Raw genomic sequence first — 14779 nt, forward strand, 5'->3', positions numbered from 1 at the left:
ATTGTATATTAGTCTACAGATGTTGCTATAAAGTCACTTCTCCATACAAGGATTCCTAAACATTTTGGCGCTTTTTCTACTGCCTAACATTATTGCATTGCTCCAGTATTTTCAAAGAATACAAAAATGTTCACGTCCATTGTGTAGTGATCAAATGCACATTAGCCAAGCAAAATATTACTTATTGTAAGTAAGTCAAAAATGACATTTTGTGTTGTTCGGGGAACGACATTGGACCTTTTTTGTATTTACATAAAAGCCCCAGTGGCCTAATGGACAAGGCACTGGCCTCCTAAGCTAGGGATTGTGGGTTCGAGTCCCATCTGGGGTGATTTACAGCAGAGTGGCGCAGCGGAAGCGTGCTGGGCCCATAACCCAGAGGTCGGTGGATCGAAACCATCCTCTGCTAACTGACTTTTTACCACTCACTCACTGCATTCTAACATGGTTGGTGAAATCATCCACAGGTTCTTAAATCAATGTGCGGCTGTTCGACATTTGTGCTTTGCGTTAAAACATTTTTAGTTTAAAACTAGTTGAAATCAAGAATCGTAACTTTGAGTCACAACCTATGTTCCGTAGCAGAGTGGCGCAGCGGGAGCGTGCTGGGCCCATAACCCAGAGGTCGGTGGATCGAAACCATCCTCTGCTAACAGACGGTTTGTTTTTCCATAACTGCCATTGCAGTATTAGTGGAAATACAGTCATAATACACCGTCTTGAGAATGTACCCACAGTGTTGCAACAATGACGTGTTAAAAGGGCAAATTTGCACATCAGAAGCACACAAGAGTCGTTGGACAACTCATTGTATATTAGTCTACAGATGTTGCTATAAAGTCACTTCTCCATACAAGGATTCCTAAACATTTTGGCGCTTTTTCTACTGCCTAACATTATTGCATTGCTCCAGTATTTTCAAAGAATACAAAAATGTTCACGTCCATTGTGTAGTGATCAAATGCACATTAGCCAAGCAAAATATTACTTATTGTAAGTAAGTCAAAAATGACATTTTGTGTTGTTCGGGGAACGACATTGGACCTTTTTTGTATTTACATAAAAGCCCCAGTGGCCTAATGGACAAGGCACTGGCCTCCTAAGCCAGGGATTGTGGGTTCGAGTCCCATCTGGGGTGATTTACAGCAGAGTGGCGCAGCGGAAGCGTGCTGGGCCCATAACCCAGAGGTCGGTGGATCAAAACCATCCTCTGCTAACTGACTTTTTACCACTCACTCACTGCATTCTAACATGGTTGGTAAAATCATCCACAGGTTCTTAAATCAATGTGCGGCTGTTCGACATTGGTGCTTTGCGTTAAAACGTTTTTAGTTTAAAACTAGTTGAAATCAAGAATCGTAACTTTGAGTCACAAACTATGATCCATAGCAGAGTGGCGCAGCGGGAGCGTGCTGGGCCCATAACCCAGAGGTCGGTGGATCGAAACCATCCTCTGCTAACAGACGGTTGGTTTTTCCATAACTGCCATTGCAGTATAAGTGGAAATACAGTCATAATACACCGTCTTGAGAATGTACCCACAGTGTTGCAACAATGACGTGTTAAAAGGGCAAATTTGCACATCAGAAGCACACAAGAGTCGTTGGACAACTCATTGTATATTAGTCTACAGATGTTGCTATAAAGTCACTTCTCCATACAAGGATTCCTAAACATTTTGGCGCTTTTTCTACTGCCTAACATTATTGCATTGCTCCAGTATTTTCAAAGAATACAAAAATGTTCACGTCCATTGTGTAGTGATCAAATGCACATTAGCCAAGCAAAATATTACTTATTGTAAGTAAGTCAAAAATGACATTTTGTGTTGTTCGGGGAACGACATTGGACCTTTTTTGTATTTACATAAAAGCCCCAGTGGCCTAATGGACAAGGCACTGGCCTCCTAAGCCAGGGATTGTGGGTTCGAGTCCCATCTGGGGTGATTTACAGCAGAGTGGCGCAGCGGAAGCGTGCTGGGCCCATAACCCAGAGGTCGATGGATCGAAACCATCCTCTGCTAACTGACTTTTTACCACTCACTCACTGCATTCTAACATGGTTGGTAAAATCATCCACAGGTTCTTAAATCAATGTGCGGCTGTTCGACATTGGTGCTTTGCGTTAAAACGTTTTTAGTTTAAAACTAGTTGAAATCAAGAATCGTAACTTTGAGTCACAAACTATGATCCATAGCAGAGTGGCGCAGCGGGAGCGTGCTGGGCCCATAACCCAGAGGTCGGTGGATCGAAACCATCCTCTGCTAACAGACGGTTGGTTTTTCCATAACTGCCATTGCAGTATAAGTGGAAATACAGTCATAATACACCGTCTTGAGAATGTACCCACAGTGTTGCAACAATGACGTGTTAAAAGGGCAAATTTGCACATCAGAAGCACACAAGAGTCGTTGGACAACTCATTGTATATTAGTCTACAGATGTTGCTATAAAGTCACTTCTCCATACAAGGATTCCTAAACATTTTGGCGCTTTTTCTACTGCCTAACATTATTGCATTGCTCCAGTATTTTCAAAGAATACAAAAATGTTCACGTCCATTGTGTAGTGATCAAATGCACATTAGCCAAGCAAAATATTACTTATTGTAAGTAAGTCAAAAATGACATTTTGTGTTGTTCGGGGAACGACATTGGACCTTTTTTGTATTTACATAAAAGCCCCAGTGGCCTAATGGACAAGGCACTGGCCTCCTAAGCTAGGGATTGTGGGTTCGAGTCCCATCTGGGGTGATTTACAGCAGAGTGGCGCAGCGGAAGCGTGCTGGGCCCATAACCCAGAGGTCGGTGGATCGAAACCATCCTCTGCTAACTGACTTTTTACCACTCACTCACTGCATTCTAACATGGTTGGTGAAATCATCCACAGGTTCTTAAATCAATGTGCGGCTGTTCGACATTTGTGCTTTGCGTTAAAACATTTTTAGTTTAAAACTAGTTGAAATCAAGAATCGTAACTTTGAGTCACAACCTATGTTCCGTAGCAGAGTGGCGCAGCGGGAGCGTGCTGGGCCCATAACCCAGAGGTCGGTGGATCGAAACCATCCTCTGCTAACAGACGGTTGGTTTTTCCATAACTGCCATTGCAGTATTAGTGGAAATACAGTCATAATACACCATCTTGAGAATGTACCCACAGTGTTGCAACAATGACGTGTTAAAAGGGCAAATTTGCACATCAGAAGCACACAAGAGTCGTTGGACAACTCATTGTATATTAGTCTACAGATGTTGCTATAAAGTCACTTCTCCATACAAGGATTCCTAAACATTTTGGCGCTTTTTCTACTGCCTAACATTATTGCATTGCTCCAGTATTTTCAAAGAATACAAAAATGTTCACGTCCATTGTGTAGTGATCAAATGCACATTAGCCAAGCAAAATATTACTTATTGTAAGTAAGTCAAAAATGACATTTTGTGTTGTTCGGGGAACGACATTGGACCTTTTTTGTATTTACATAAAAGCCCCAGTGGCCTAATGGACAAGGCACTGGCCTCCTAAGCCAGGGATTGTGGGTTCGAGTCCCATCTGGGGTGATTTACAGCAGAGTGGCGCAGCGGAAGCGTGCTGGGCCCATAACCCAGAGGTCGGTGGATCAAAACCATCCTCTGCTAACTGACTTTTTACCACTCACTCACTGCATTCTAACATGGTTGGTAAAATCATCCACAGGTTCTTAAATCAATGTGCGGCTGTTCGACATTGGTGCTTTGCGTTAAAACGTTTTTAGTTTAAAACTAGTTGAAATCAAGAATCGTAACTTTGAGTCACAAACTATGATCCATAGCAGAGTGGCGCAGCGGGAGCGTGCTGGGCCCATAACCCAGAGGTCGGTGGATCGAAACCATCCTCTGCTAACAGACGGTTGGTTTTTCCATAACTGCCATTGCAGTATAAGTGGAAATACAGTCATAATACACCGTCTTGAGAATGTACCCACAGTGTTGCAACAATGACGTGTTAAAAGGGCAAATTTGCACATCAGAAGCACACAAGAGTCGTTGGACAACTCATTGTATATTAGTCTACAGATGTTGCTATAAAGTCACTTCTCCATACAAGGATTCCTAAACATTTTGGCGCTTTTTCTACTGCCTAACATTATTGCATTGCTCCAGTATTTTCAAAGAATACAAAAATGTTCACGTCCATTGTGTAGTGATCAAATGCACATTAGCCAAGCAAAATATTACTTATTGTAAGTAAGTCAAAAATGACATTTTGTGTTGTTCGGGGAACGACATTGGACCTTTTTTGTATTTACATAAAAGCCCCAGTGGCCTAATGGACAAGGCACTGGCCTCCTAAGCCAGGGATTGTGGGTTCGAGTCCCATCTGGGGTGATTTACAGCAGAGTGGCGCAGCGGAAGCGTGCTGGGCCCATAACCCAGAGGTCGATGGATCGAAACCATCCTCTGCTAACTGACTTTTTACCACTCACTCACTGCATTCTAACATGGTTGGTAAAATCATCCACAGGTTCTTAAATCAATGTGCGGCTGTTCGACATTGGTGCTTTGCGTTAAAACGTTTTTAGTTTAAAACTAGTTGAAATCAAGAATCGTAACTTTGAGTCACAAACTATGATCCATAGCAGAGTGGCGCAGCGGGAGCGTGCTGGGCCCATAACCCAGAGGTCGGTGGATCGAAACCATCCTCTGCTAACAGACGGTTGGTTTTTCCATAACTGCCATTGCAGTATAAGTGGAAATACAGTCATAATACACCGTCTTGAGAATGTACCCACAGTGTTGCAACAATGACGTGTTAAAAGGGCAAATTTGCACATCAGAAGCACACAAGAGTCGTTGGACAACTCATTGTATATTAGTCTACAGATGTTGCTATAAAGTCACTTCTCCATACAAGGATTCCTAAACATTTTGGCGCTTTTTCTACTGCCTAACATTATTGCATTGCTCCAGTATTTTCAAAGAATACAAAAATGTTCACGTCCATTGTGTAGTGATCAAATGCACATTAGCCAAGCAAAATATTACTTATTGTAAGTAAGTCAAAAATGACATTTTGTGTTGTTCGGGGAACGACATTGGACCTTTTTTGTATTTACATAAAAGCCCCAGTGGCCTAATGGACAAGGCACTGGCCTCCTAAGCTAGGGATTGTGGGTTCGAGTCCCATCTGGGGTGATTTACAGCAGAGTGGCGCAGCGGAAGCGTGCTGGGCCCATAACCCAGAGGTCGGTGGATCGAAACCATCCTCTGCTAACTGACTTTTTACCACTCACTCACTGCATTCTAACATGGTTGGTGAAATCATCCACAGGTTCTTAAATCAATGTGCGGCTGTTCGACATTTGTGCTTTGCGTTAAAACATTTTTAGTTTAAAACTAGTTGAAATCAAGAATCGTAACTTTGAGTCACAACCTATGTTCCGTAGCAGAGTGGCGCAGCGGGAGCGTGCTGGGCCCATAACCCAGAGGTCGGTGGATCGAAACCATCCTCTGCTAACAGACGGTTGGTTTTTCCATAACTGCCATTGCAGTATTAGTGGAAATACAGTCATAATACACCGTCTTGAGAATGTACCCACAGTGTTGCAACAATGACGTGTTAAAAGGGCAAATTTGCACATCAGAAGCACACAAGAGTCGTTGGACAACTCATTGTATATTAGTCTACAGATGTTGCTATAAAGTCACTTCTCCATACAAGGATTCCTAAACATTTTGGCGCTTTTTCTACTGCCTAACATTATTGCATTGCTCCAGTATTTTCAAAGAATACAAAAATGTTCACGTCCATTGTGTAGTGATCAAATGCACATTAGCCAAGCAAAATATTACTTATTGTAAGTAAGTCAAAAATGACATTTTGTGTTGTTCGGGGAACGACATTGGACCTTTTTTGTATTTACATAAAAGCCCCAGTGGCCTAATGGACAAGGCACTGGCCTCCTAAGCCAGGGATTGTGGGTTCGAGTCCCATCTGGGGTGATTTACAGCAGAGTGGCGCAGCGGAAGCGTGCTGGGCCCATAACCCAGAGGTCGGTGGATCAAAACCATCCTCTGCTAACTGACTTTTTACCACTCACTCACTGCATTCTAACATGGTTGGTGAAATCATCCACAGGTTCTTAAATCAATGTGCGGCTGTTCGACATTTGTGCTTTGCGTTAAAACATTTTTAGTTTAAAACTAGTTGAAATCAAGAATCGTAACTTTGAGTCACAACCTATGTTCCATAGCAGAGTGGCGCAGCGGGAGCGTGCTGGGCCCATAACCCAGAGGTCGGTGGATCGAAACCATCCTCTGCTAACAGACGGTTGGTTTTTCCATAACTGCCATTGCAGTATAAGTGGAAATACAGTCATAATACACCGTCTTGAGAATGTACCCACAGTGTTGCAACAATGACGTGTTAAAAGGGCAAATTTGCACATCAGAAGCACACAAGAGTCGTTGGACAACTCATTGTATATTAGTCTACAGATGTTGCTATAAAGTCACTTCTCCATACAAGGATTCCTAAACATTTTGGCGCTTTTTCTACTGCCTAACATTATTGCATTGCTCCAGTATTTTCAAAGAATACAAAAATGTTCACGTCCATTGTGTAGTGATCAAATGCACATTAGCCAAGCAAAATATTACTTATTATAAGTAAGTCAAAAATGACATTTTGTGTTGTTCGGGGAACGACATTGGAACTTTTTTGTATTTACATAAAAGCCCCAGTGGCCTAATGGACAAGGCACTGGCCTCCTAAGCCAGGGATTGTGGGTTCGAGTCCCATCTGGGGTGATTTACAGCAGAGTGGCGCAGCGGAAGCGTGCTGGGCCCATAACCCAGAGGTCGATGGATCGAAACCATCCTCTGCTAACTGACTTTTTACCACTCACTCACTGCATTCTAACATGGTTGGTGAAATCATCCACAGGTTCTTAAATCAATGTGCGGCTGTTCGACATTTGTGCTTTGCGTTAAAACATTTTTAGTTTAAAACTAGTTGAAATCAAGAATCGTAACTTTGAGTCACAACCTATGTTCCGTAGCAGAGTGGCGCAGCGGGAGCGTGCTGGGCCCATAACCCAGAGGTCGGTGGATCGAAACCATCCTCTGCTAACAGACGGTTGGTTTTTCCATAACTGCCATTGCAGTATAAGTGGAAATACAGTCATAATACACCGTCTTGAGAATGTACCCACAGTGTTGCAACAATGACGTGTTAAAAGGGCAAATTTGCACATCAGAAGCACACAAGAGTCGTTGGACAACTCATTGTATATTAGTCTACAGATGTTGCTATAAAGTCACTTCTCCATACAAGGATTCCTAAACATTTTGGCGCTTTTTCTACTGCCTAACATTATTGCATTGCTCCAGTATTTTCAAAGAATACAAAAATGTTCACGTCCATTGTGTAGTGATCAAATGCACATTAGCCAAGCAAAATATTACTTATTGTAAGTAAGTCAAAAATGACATTTTGTGTTGTTCGGGGAACGACATTGGACCTTTTTTGTATTTACATAAAAGCCCCAGTGGCCTAATGGACAAGGCACTGGCCTCCTAAGCCAGGGATTGTGGGTTCGAGTCCCATCTGGGGTGATTTACAGCAGAGTGGCGCAGCGGAAGCGTGCTGGGCCCATAACCCAGAGGTCGGTGGATCAAAACCATCCTCTGCTAACTGACTTTTTACCACTCACTCACTGCATTCTAACATGGTTGGTGAAATCATCCACAGGTTCTTAAATCAATGTGCGGCTGTTCGACATTTGTGCTTTGCGTTAAAACATTTTTAGTTTAAAACTAGTTGAAATCAAGAATCGTAACTTTGAGTCACAACCTATGTTCCATAGCAGAGTGGCGCAGCGGGAGCGTGCTGGGCCCATAACCCAGAGGTCGGTGGATCGAAACCATCCTCTGCTAACAGACGGTTGGTTTTTCCATAACTGCCATTGCAGTATAAGTGGAAATACAGTCATAATACACCGTCTTGAGAATGTACCCACAGTGTTGCAACAATGACGTGTTAAAAGGGCAAATTTGCACATCAGAAGCACACAAGAGTCGTTGGACAACTCATTGTATATTAGTCTACAGATGTTGCTATAAAGTCACTTCTCCATACAAGGATTCCTAAACATTTTGGCGCTTTTTCTACTGCCTAACATTATTGCATTGCTCCAGTATTTTCAAAGAATACAAAAATGTTCACGTCCATTGTGTAGTGATCAAATGCACATTAGCCAAGCAAAATATTACTTATTATAAGTAAGTCAAAAATGACATTTTGTGTTGTTCGGGGAACGACATTGGAACTTTTTTGTATTTACATAAAAGCCCCAGTGGCCTAATGGACAAGGCACTGGCCTCCTAAGCCAGGGATTGTGGGTTCGAGTCCCATCTGGGGTGATTTACAGCAGAGTGGCGCAGCGGAAGCGTGCTGGGCCCATAACCCAGAGGTCGATGGATCGAAACCATCCTCTGCTAACTGACTTTTTACCACTCACTCACTGCATTCTAACATGGTTGGTGAAATCATCCACAGGTTCTTAAATCAATGTGCGGCTGTTTGACATTTGTGCTTTGCGTTAAAACATTTTTAGTTTAAAACTAGTTGAAATCAAGAATCGTAACTTTGAGTCACAACCTATGTTCCGTAGCAGAGTGGCGCAGCGGGAGCGTGCTGGGCCCATAACCCAGAGGTCGGTGGATCGAAACCATCCTCTGCTAACAGACGGTTGGTTTTTCCATAACTGCCATTCCAGTATAAGTGGAAATACAGTCATAATACACCGTCTTGAGAATGTACCCACAGTGTTGCAACAATGACGTGTTAAAAGGGCAAATTTGCACATCAGAAGCACACAAGAGTCGTTGGACAACTCATTGTATATTAGTCTACAGATGTTGCTATAAAGTCACTTCTCCATACAAGGATTCCTAAACATTTTGGCGCTTTTTCTACTGCCTAACATTATTGCATTGCTCCAGTATTTTCAAAGAATACAAAAATGTTCACGTCCATTGTGTAGTGATCAAATGCACATTAGCCAAGCAAAATATTACTTATTGTAAGTAAGTCAAAAATGACATTTTGTGTTGTTCGGGGAACGACATTGGACCTTTTTTGTATTTACATAAAAGCCCCAGTGGCCTAATGGACAAGGCACTGGCCTCCTAACCCAGGGATTGTGGGTTCGAGTCCCATCTGGGGTGATTTACAGCAGAGTGGCGCAGCGGAAGCGTGCTGGGCCCATAACCCAGAGGTCGATGGATCGAAACCATCCTCTGCTAACTGACTTTTTACCACTCACTCACTGCATTCTAACATGGTTGGTGAAATCATCCACAGGTTCTTAAATCAATGTGCGGCTGTTCGACATTTGTGCTTTGCGTTAAAACATTTTTAGTTTAAAACTAGTTGAAATCAAGAATCGTAACTTTGAGTCACAACCTATGTTCCGTAGCAGAGTGGCGCAGCGGGAGCGTGCTGGGCCCATAACCCAGAGGTCGGTGGATCGAAACCATCCTCTGCTAACAGACGGTTGGTTTTTCCATAACTGCCATTGCAGTATAAGTGGAAATACAGTCATAATACACCGTCTTGAGAATGTACCCACAGTGTTGCAACAATGACGTGTTAAAAGGGCAAATTTGCACATCAGAAGCACACAAGAGTCGTTGGACAACTCATTGTATATTAGTCTACAGATGTTGCTATAAAGTCACTTCTCCATACAAGGATTCCTAAACATTTTGGCGCTTTTTCTACTGCCTAACATTATTGCATTGCTCCAGTATTTTCAAAGAATACAAAAATGTTCACGTCCATTGTGTAGTGATCAAATGCACATTAGCCAAGCAAAATATTACTTATTGTAAGTAAGTCAAAAATGACATTTTGTGTTGTTCGGGGAACGACATTGGACCTTTTTTGTATTTACATAAAAGCCCCAGTGGCCTAAAGGACAAGGCACTGGCCTCCTAAGCTAGGGATTGTGGGTTCGAGTCCCATCTGGGGTGATTTACAGCAGAGTGGCGCAGCGGAAGCGTGCTGGGCCCATAACCCAGAGGTCGGTGGATCGAAACCATCCTCTGCTAACTGACTTTTTACCACTCACTCACTGCATTCTAACATGGTTGGTGAAATCATCCACAGGTTCTTAAATCAATGTGCGGCTGTTCGACATTTGTGCTTTGCGTTAAAACATTTTTAGTTTAAAACTAGTTGAAATCAAGAATCGTAACTTTGAGTCACAACCTATGTTCCGTAGCAGAGTGGCGCAGCGGGAGCGTGCTGGGCCCATAACCCAGAGGTCGGTGGATCGAAACCATCCTCTGCTAACAGACGGTTGGTTTTTCCATAACTGCCATTGCAGTATAAGTGGAAATACAGTCATAATACACCGTCTTGAGAATGTACCCACAGTGTTGCAACAATGACGTGTTAAAAGGGCAAATTTGCACATCAGAAGCACACAAGAGTCGTTGGACAACTCATTGTATATTAGTCTACAGATGTTGCTATAAAGTCACTTCTCCATACAAGGATTCCTAAACATTTTGGCGCTTTTTCTACTGCCTAACATTATTGCATTGCTCCAGTATTTTCAAAGAATACAAAAATGTTCACGTCCATTGTGTAGTGATCAAATGCACATTAGCCAAGCAAAATATTACTTATTGTAAGTAAGTCAAAAATGACATTTTGTGTTGTTCGGGGAACGACATTGGAACTTTTTTGTATTTACATAAAAGCCCCAGTGGCCTAATGGACAAGGCACTGGCCTCCTAAGCCAGGGATTGTGGGTTCGAGTCCCATCTGGGGTGATTTACAGCAGAGTGGCGCAGCGGAAGCGTGCTGGGCCCATAACCCAGAGGTCGATGGATCGAAACCATCCTCTGCTAACTGACTTTTTACCACTCACTCACTGCATTCTAACATGGTTGGTAAAATCATCCACAGGTTCTTAAATCAATGTGCGGCTGTTCGACATTGGTGCTTTGCGTTAAAACGTTTTTAGTTTAAAACTAGTTGAAATCAAGAATCGTAACTTTGAGTCACGACCTATGATCCATAGCAGAGTGGCGCAGCGGGAGCGTGCTGGGCCCATAACCCAGAGGTCGGTGGATCGAAACCATCCTCTGCTAACAGACGGTTGGTTTTTCCATAACTGCCATTGCAGTATAAGTGGAAATACAGTCATAATACACCGTCTTGAGAATGTACCCACAGTGTTGCAACAATGACGTGTTAAAAGGGCAAATTTGCACATCAGAAGCACACAAGAGTCGTTGGACAACTCATTGTATATTAGTCTACAGATGTTGCTATAAAGTCACTTCTCCATACAAGGATTCCTAAACATTTTGGCGCTTTTTCTACTGCCTAACATTATTGCATTGCTCCAGTATTTTCAAAGAATACAAAAATGTTCACGTCCATTGTGTAGTGATCAAATGCACATTAGCCAAGCAAAATATTACTTATTGTAAGTAAGTCAAAAATGACATTTTGTGTTGTTCGGGGAACGACATTGGAACTTTTTTGTATTTACATAAAAGCCCCAGTGGCCTAATGGACAAGGCACTGGCCTCCTAAGCCAGGGATTGTGGGTTCGAGTCCCATCTGGGGTGATTTACAGCAGAGTGGCGCAGCGCAAGCGTGCTGGGCCCATAACCCAAAAGTCGATGGATCGAAACCATCCTCTGCTAACTGACTTTTTACCACTCACTCACTGCATTCTAACATGGTTGGTGAAATCATCCACAGGTTCTTTAATCAATGTGCGGCTGTTCGACATTTGTGCTTTGCGTTAAAACATTTTTAGTTTAAAACTAGTTGAAATCAAGAATCGTAACTTTGAGTCACAACCTATGATCCATAGCAGAGTGGCGCAGCGGGAGCGTGCTGGGCCCATAACCCAGAGGTCGGTGGATCGAAACCATCCTCTGCTAACAGACGGTTGGTTTTTCCATAACTGCCATTCCAGTATAAGTGGAAATACAGTCATAATACACCGTCTTGAGAATGTACCCACAGTGTTGCAACAATGACGTGTTAAAAGGGCAAATTTGCACATCAGAAGCACACAAGAGTCGTTGGACAACTCATTGTATATTAGTCTACAGATGTTGCTATAAAGTCACTTCTCCATACAAGGATTCCTAAACATTTTGGCGCTTTTTCTACTGCCTAACATTATTGCATTGCTCCAGTATTTTCAAAGAATACAAAAATGTTCACGTCCATTGTGTAGTGATCAAATGCACATTAGCCAAGCAAAATATTACTTATTGTAAGTAAGTCAAAAATGACATTTTGTGTTGTTCGGGGAACGACATTGGACCTTTTTTGTATTTACATAAAAGCCCCAGTGGCCTAATGGACAAGGCACTGGCCTCCTAAGCCAGGGATTGTGGGTTCGAGTCCCATCTGGGGTGATTTACAGCAGAGTGGCGCAGCGGAAGCGTGCTGGGCCCATAACCCAGAGGTCGATGGATCGAAACCATCCTCTGCTAACTCACTTTTTACCACTCACTCACTGCATTCTAACATGGTTGGTGAAATCATCCACAGGTTCTTAAATCAATGTGCGGCTGTTCGACATTTGTGCTTTGCGTTAAAACATTTTTAGTTTAAAACTAGTTGAAATCAAGAATCGTAACTTTGAGTCACAACCTATGTTCCGTAGCAGAGTGGCGCAGCGGGAGCGTGCTGGGCCCATAACCCAGAGGTCGATGGATCTAAACCATCCTCTGCTAACAGACGGTTGGTTTTTCCATAACTGCCATTGCAGTATAAGTGGAAATACAGTCATAATACACCGTCTTGAGAATGTACCCACAGTGTTGCAACAATGACGTGTTAAAAGGGCAAATTTGCACATCAGAAGCACACAAGAGTCGTTGGACAACTCATTGTATATTAGTCTACAGATGTTGCTATAAAGTCACTTCTCCATACAAGGATTCCTAAACATTTTGGCGCTTTTTCTACTGCCTAACATTATTGCATTGCTCCAGTATTTTCAAAGAATACAAAAATGTTCACGTCCATTGTGTAGTGATCAAATGCACATTAGCCAAGCAAAATATTACTTATTGTAAGTAAGTCAAAAATGACATTTTGTGTTGTTCGGGGAACGACATTGGAACTTTTTTGTATTTACATAAAAGCCCCAGTGGCCTAATGGACAAGGCACTGGCCTCCTAAGCCAGGGATTGTGGGTTCGAGTCCCATCTGGGGTGATTTACAGCAGAGTGGCGCAGCGGAAGCGTGCTGGGCCCATAACCCAGAGGTCGATGGATCGAAACCATCCTCTGCTAACTGACTTTTTACCACTCACTCACTGCATTCTAACATGGTTGGTAAAATCATCCACAGGTTCTTAAATCAATGTGCGGCTGTTCGACATTGGTGCTTTGCGTTAAAACGTTTTTAGTTTAAAACTAGTTGAAATCAAGAATCGTAACTTTGAGTCACAACCTATGATCCATAGCAGAGTGGCGCAGCGGGAGCGTGCTGGGCCCATAACCCAGAGGTCGGTGGATCGAAACCATCCTCTGCTAACAGACGGTTGGTTTTTCCATAACTGCCATTGCAGTATAAGTGGAAATACAGTCATAATACACCGTCTTGAGAATGTACCCACAGTGTTGCAACAATGACGTGTTAAAAGGGCAAATTTGCAAATCAGAAGCACACAAGAGTCGTTGGACAACTCATTGTATATTAGTCTACAGATGTTGCTATAAAGTCACTTCTCCATACAAGGATTCCTAAACATTTTGGCGCTTTTTCTACTGCCTAACATTATTGCATTGCTCCAGTATTTTCAAAGAATACAAAAATGTTCACGTCCATTGTGTAGTGATCAAATGCACATTAGCCAAGCAAAATATTACTTATTGTAAGTAAGTCAAAAATGACATTTTGTGTTGTTCGGGGAACGACATTGGAACTTTTTTGTATTTACATTAAAGCCCCAGTGCCCTAATGGACAAGGCACTGGCCTCCTAAGCCAGGGATTGTGGGTTCGAGTCCCATCTGGGGTGATTTACAGCAGAGTGGCGCAGCGGAAGCGTGCTGGGCCCATAACCCAGAGGTCGATGGATCGAAACCATCCTCTGCTAACTGACTTTTTACCACTCACTCATCGCAATCTAACATGGTTGTTAAAATCATCCACAGGTTCTTAAATCAATGTGCGGCTGTTCGACATTGGTGCTTTGCGTTAAAACGTTTTTAGTTTAAAACTAGTTGAAATCAAGAATCGTAACTTTGAGTCACAACCTATGATCCATAGCAGAGTGGCGCAGCGGGAGCGTGCTGGGCCCATAACCCAGAGGTCGGTGGATCGAAACCATCCTCTGCTAACAGACTGTTGGTTTTTCCATAACTGCCATTGCAGTATAAGTGGAAATACAGTCATAATACACCATCTTGAGAATGTACCCACAGTGTTGCAACAATGACGTGTTAAAAGGGCAAATTTGCACATCAGAAGCACACAAGAGTCGTTGGACAACTCATTGTATATTAGTCTACAGATGTTGCTATAAAGTCACTTCTCCATACAAGGATTCCTAAACATTTTGGCGCTTTTTCTACTGCCTAACATTATTGCATTGCTCCAGTATTTTCAAAGAATACAAAAATGTTCACGTCCATTGTGTAGTGATCAAATGCACATTAGCCAAGCAAAATATTACTTATTGTAAGTAAGTCAAAAATGACATTTTGTGTTGTTCGGGGAACGACATTGGACCTTTTTTGTATTTACA

At 42.5% G+C, this 14779-nt stretch overlaps 1 protein-coding gene and 18 non-coding genes across 19 annotated transcripts in view; 18 read left to right on the forward strand and 1 right to left on the reverse strand.

The window, feature by feature from the left end:
• LOC119222625 (kelch domain-containing protein 8B-like) overlaps window positions 1-14779 on the reverse strand; it is a 293155-nt gene that overhangs the window by 194367 nt on the left and 84009 nt on the right. The window lies entirely within an intron of this gene.
• trnar-ccu (transfer RNA arginine (anticodon CCU)) lies at window positions 259-331 on the forward strand. The gene has a single exon. It is a non-coding gene; the product is annotated as a tRNA-Arg (tRNA).
• Window positions 1066-1138, forward strand: trnar-ccu (transfer RNA arginine (anticodon CCU)). Its single transcript has one exon. It is a non-coding gene; the product is annotated as a tRNA-Arg (tRNA).
• Window positions 1873-1945, forward strand: trnar-ccu (transfer RNA arginine (anticodon CCU)). The gene has a single exon. It is a non-coding gene; the product is annotated as a tRNA-Arg (tRNA).
• On the forward strand, window positions 2680-2752 carry trnar-ccu (transfer RNA arginine (anticodon CCU)). Its single transcript has one exon. It is a non-coding gene; the product is annotated as a tRNA-Arg (tRNA).
• trnar-ccu (transfer RNA arginine (anticodon CCU)) lies at window positions 3487-3559 on the forward strand. Its single transcript has one exon. It is a non-coding gene; the product is annotated as a tRNA-Arg (tRNA).
• trnar-ccu (transfer RNA arginine (anticodon CCU)) lies at window positions 4294-4366 on the forward strand. Its single transcript has one exon. It is a non-coding gene; the product is annotated as a tRNA-Arg (tRNA).
• Window positions 5101-5173, forward strand: trnar-ccu (transfer RNA arginine (anticodon CCU)). The gene has a single exon. It is a non-coding gene; the product is annotated as a tRNA-Arg (tRNA).
• Window positions 5908-5980, forward strand: trnar-ccu (transfer RNA arginine (anticodon CCU)). The gene has a single exon. It is a non-coding gene; the product is annotated as a tRNA-Arg (tRNA).
• On the forward strand, window positions 6715-6787 carry trnar-ccu (transfer RNA arginine (anticodon CCU)). Its single transcript has one exon. It is a non-coding gene; the product is annotated as a tRNA-Arg (tRNA).
• Window positions 7522-7594, forward strand: trnar-ccu (transfer RNA arginine (anticodon CCU)). Its single transcript has one exon. It is a non-coding gene; the product is annotated as a tRNA-Arg (tRNA).
• On the forward strand, window positions 8329-8401 carry trnar-ccu (transfer RNA arginine (anticodon CCU)). Its single transcript has one exon. It is a non-coding gene; the product is annotated as a tRNA-Arg (tRNA).
• Window positions 9136-9208, forward strand: trnar-ccu (transfer RNA arginine (anticodon CCU)). Its single transcript has one exon. It is a non-coding gene; the product is annotated as a tRNA-Arg (tRNA).
• On the forward strand, window positions 9943-10015 carry trnar-ccu (transfer RNA arginine (anticodon CCU)). Its single transcript has one exon. It is a non-coding gene; the product is annotated as a tRNA-Arg (tRNA).
• trnar-ccu (transfer RNA arginine (anticodon CCU)) lies at window positions 10750-10822 on the forward strand. The gene has a single exon. It is a non-coding gene; the product is annotated as a tRNA-Arg (tRNA).
• Window positions 11557-11629, forward strand: trnar-ccu (transfer RNA arginine (anticodon CCU)). Its single transcript has one exon. It is a non-coding gene; the product is annotated as a tRNA-Arg (tRNA).
• trnar-ccu (transfer RNA arginine (anticodon CCU)) lies at window positions 12364-12436 on the forward strand. Its single transcript has one exon. It is a non-coding gene; the product is annotated as a tRNA-Arg (tRNA).
• Window positions 13171-13243, forward strand: trnar-ccu (transfer RNA arginine (anticodon CCU)). Its single transcript has one exon. It is a non-coding gene; the product is annotated as a tRNA-Arg (tRNA).
• Window positions 13978-14050, forward strand: trnar-ccu (transfer RNA arginine (anticodon CCU)). The gene has a single exon. It is a non-coding gene; the product is annotated as a tRNA-Arg (tRNA).

The sequence above is a fragment of the Pungitius pungitius genome, chromosome 1 (genome assembly GCF_949316345.1).
Source record: "Pungitius pungitius chromosome 1, fPunPun2.1, whole genome shotgun sequence".
Taxonomy (NCBI): domain Eukaryota; kingdom Metazoa; phylum Chordata; class Actinopteri; order Perciformes; family Gasterosteidae; genus Pungitius; species Pungitius pungitius.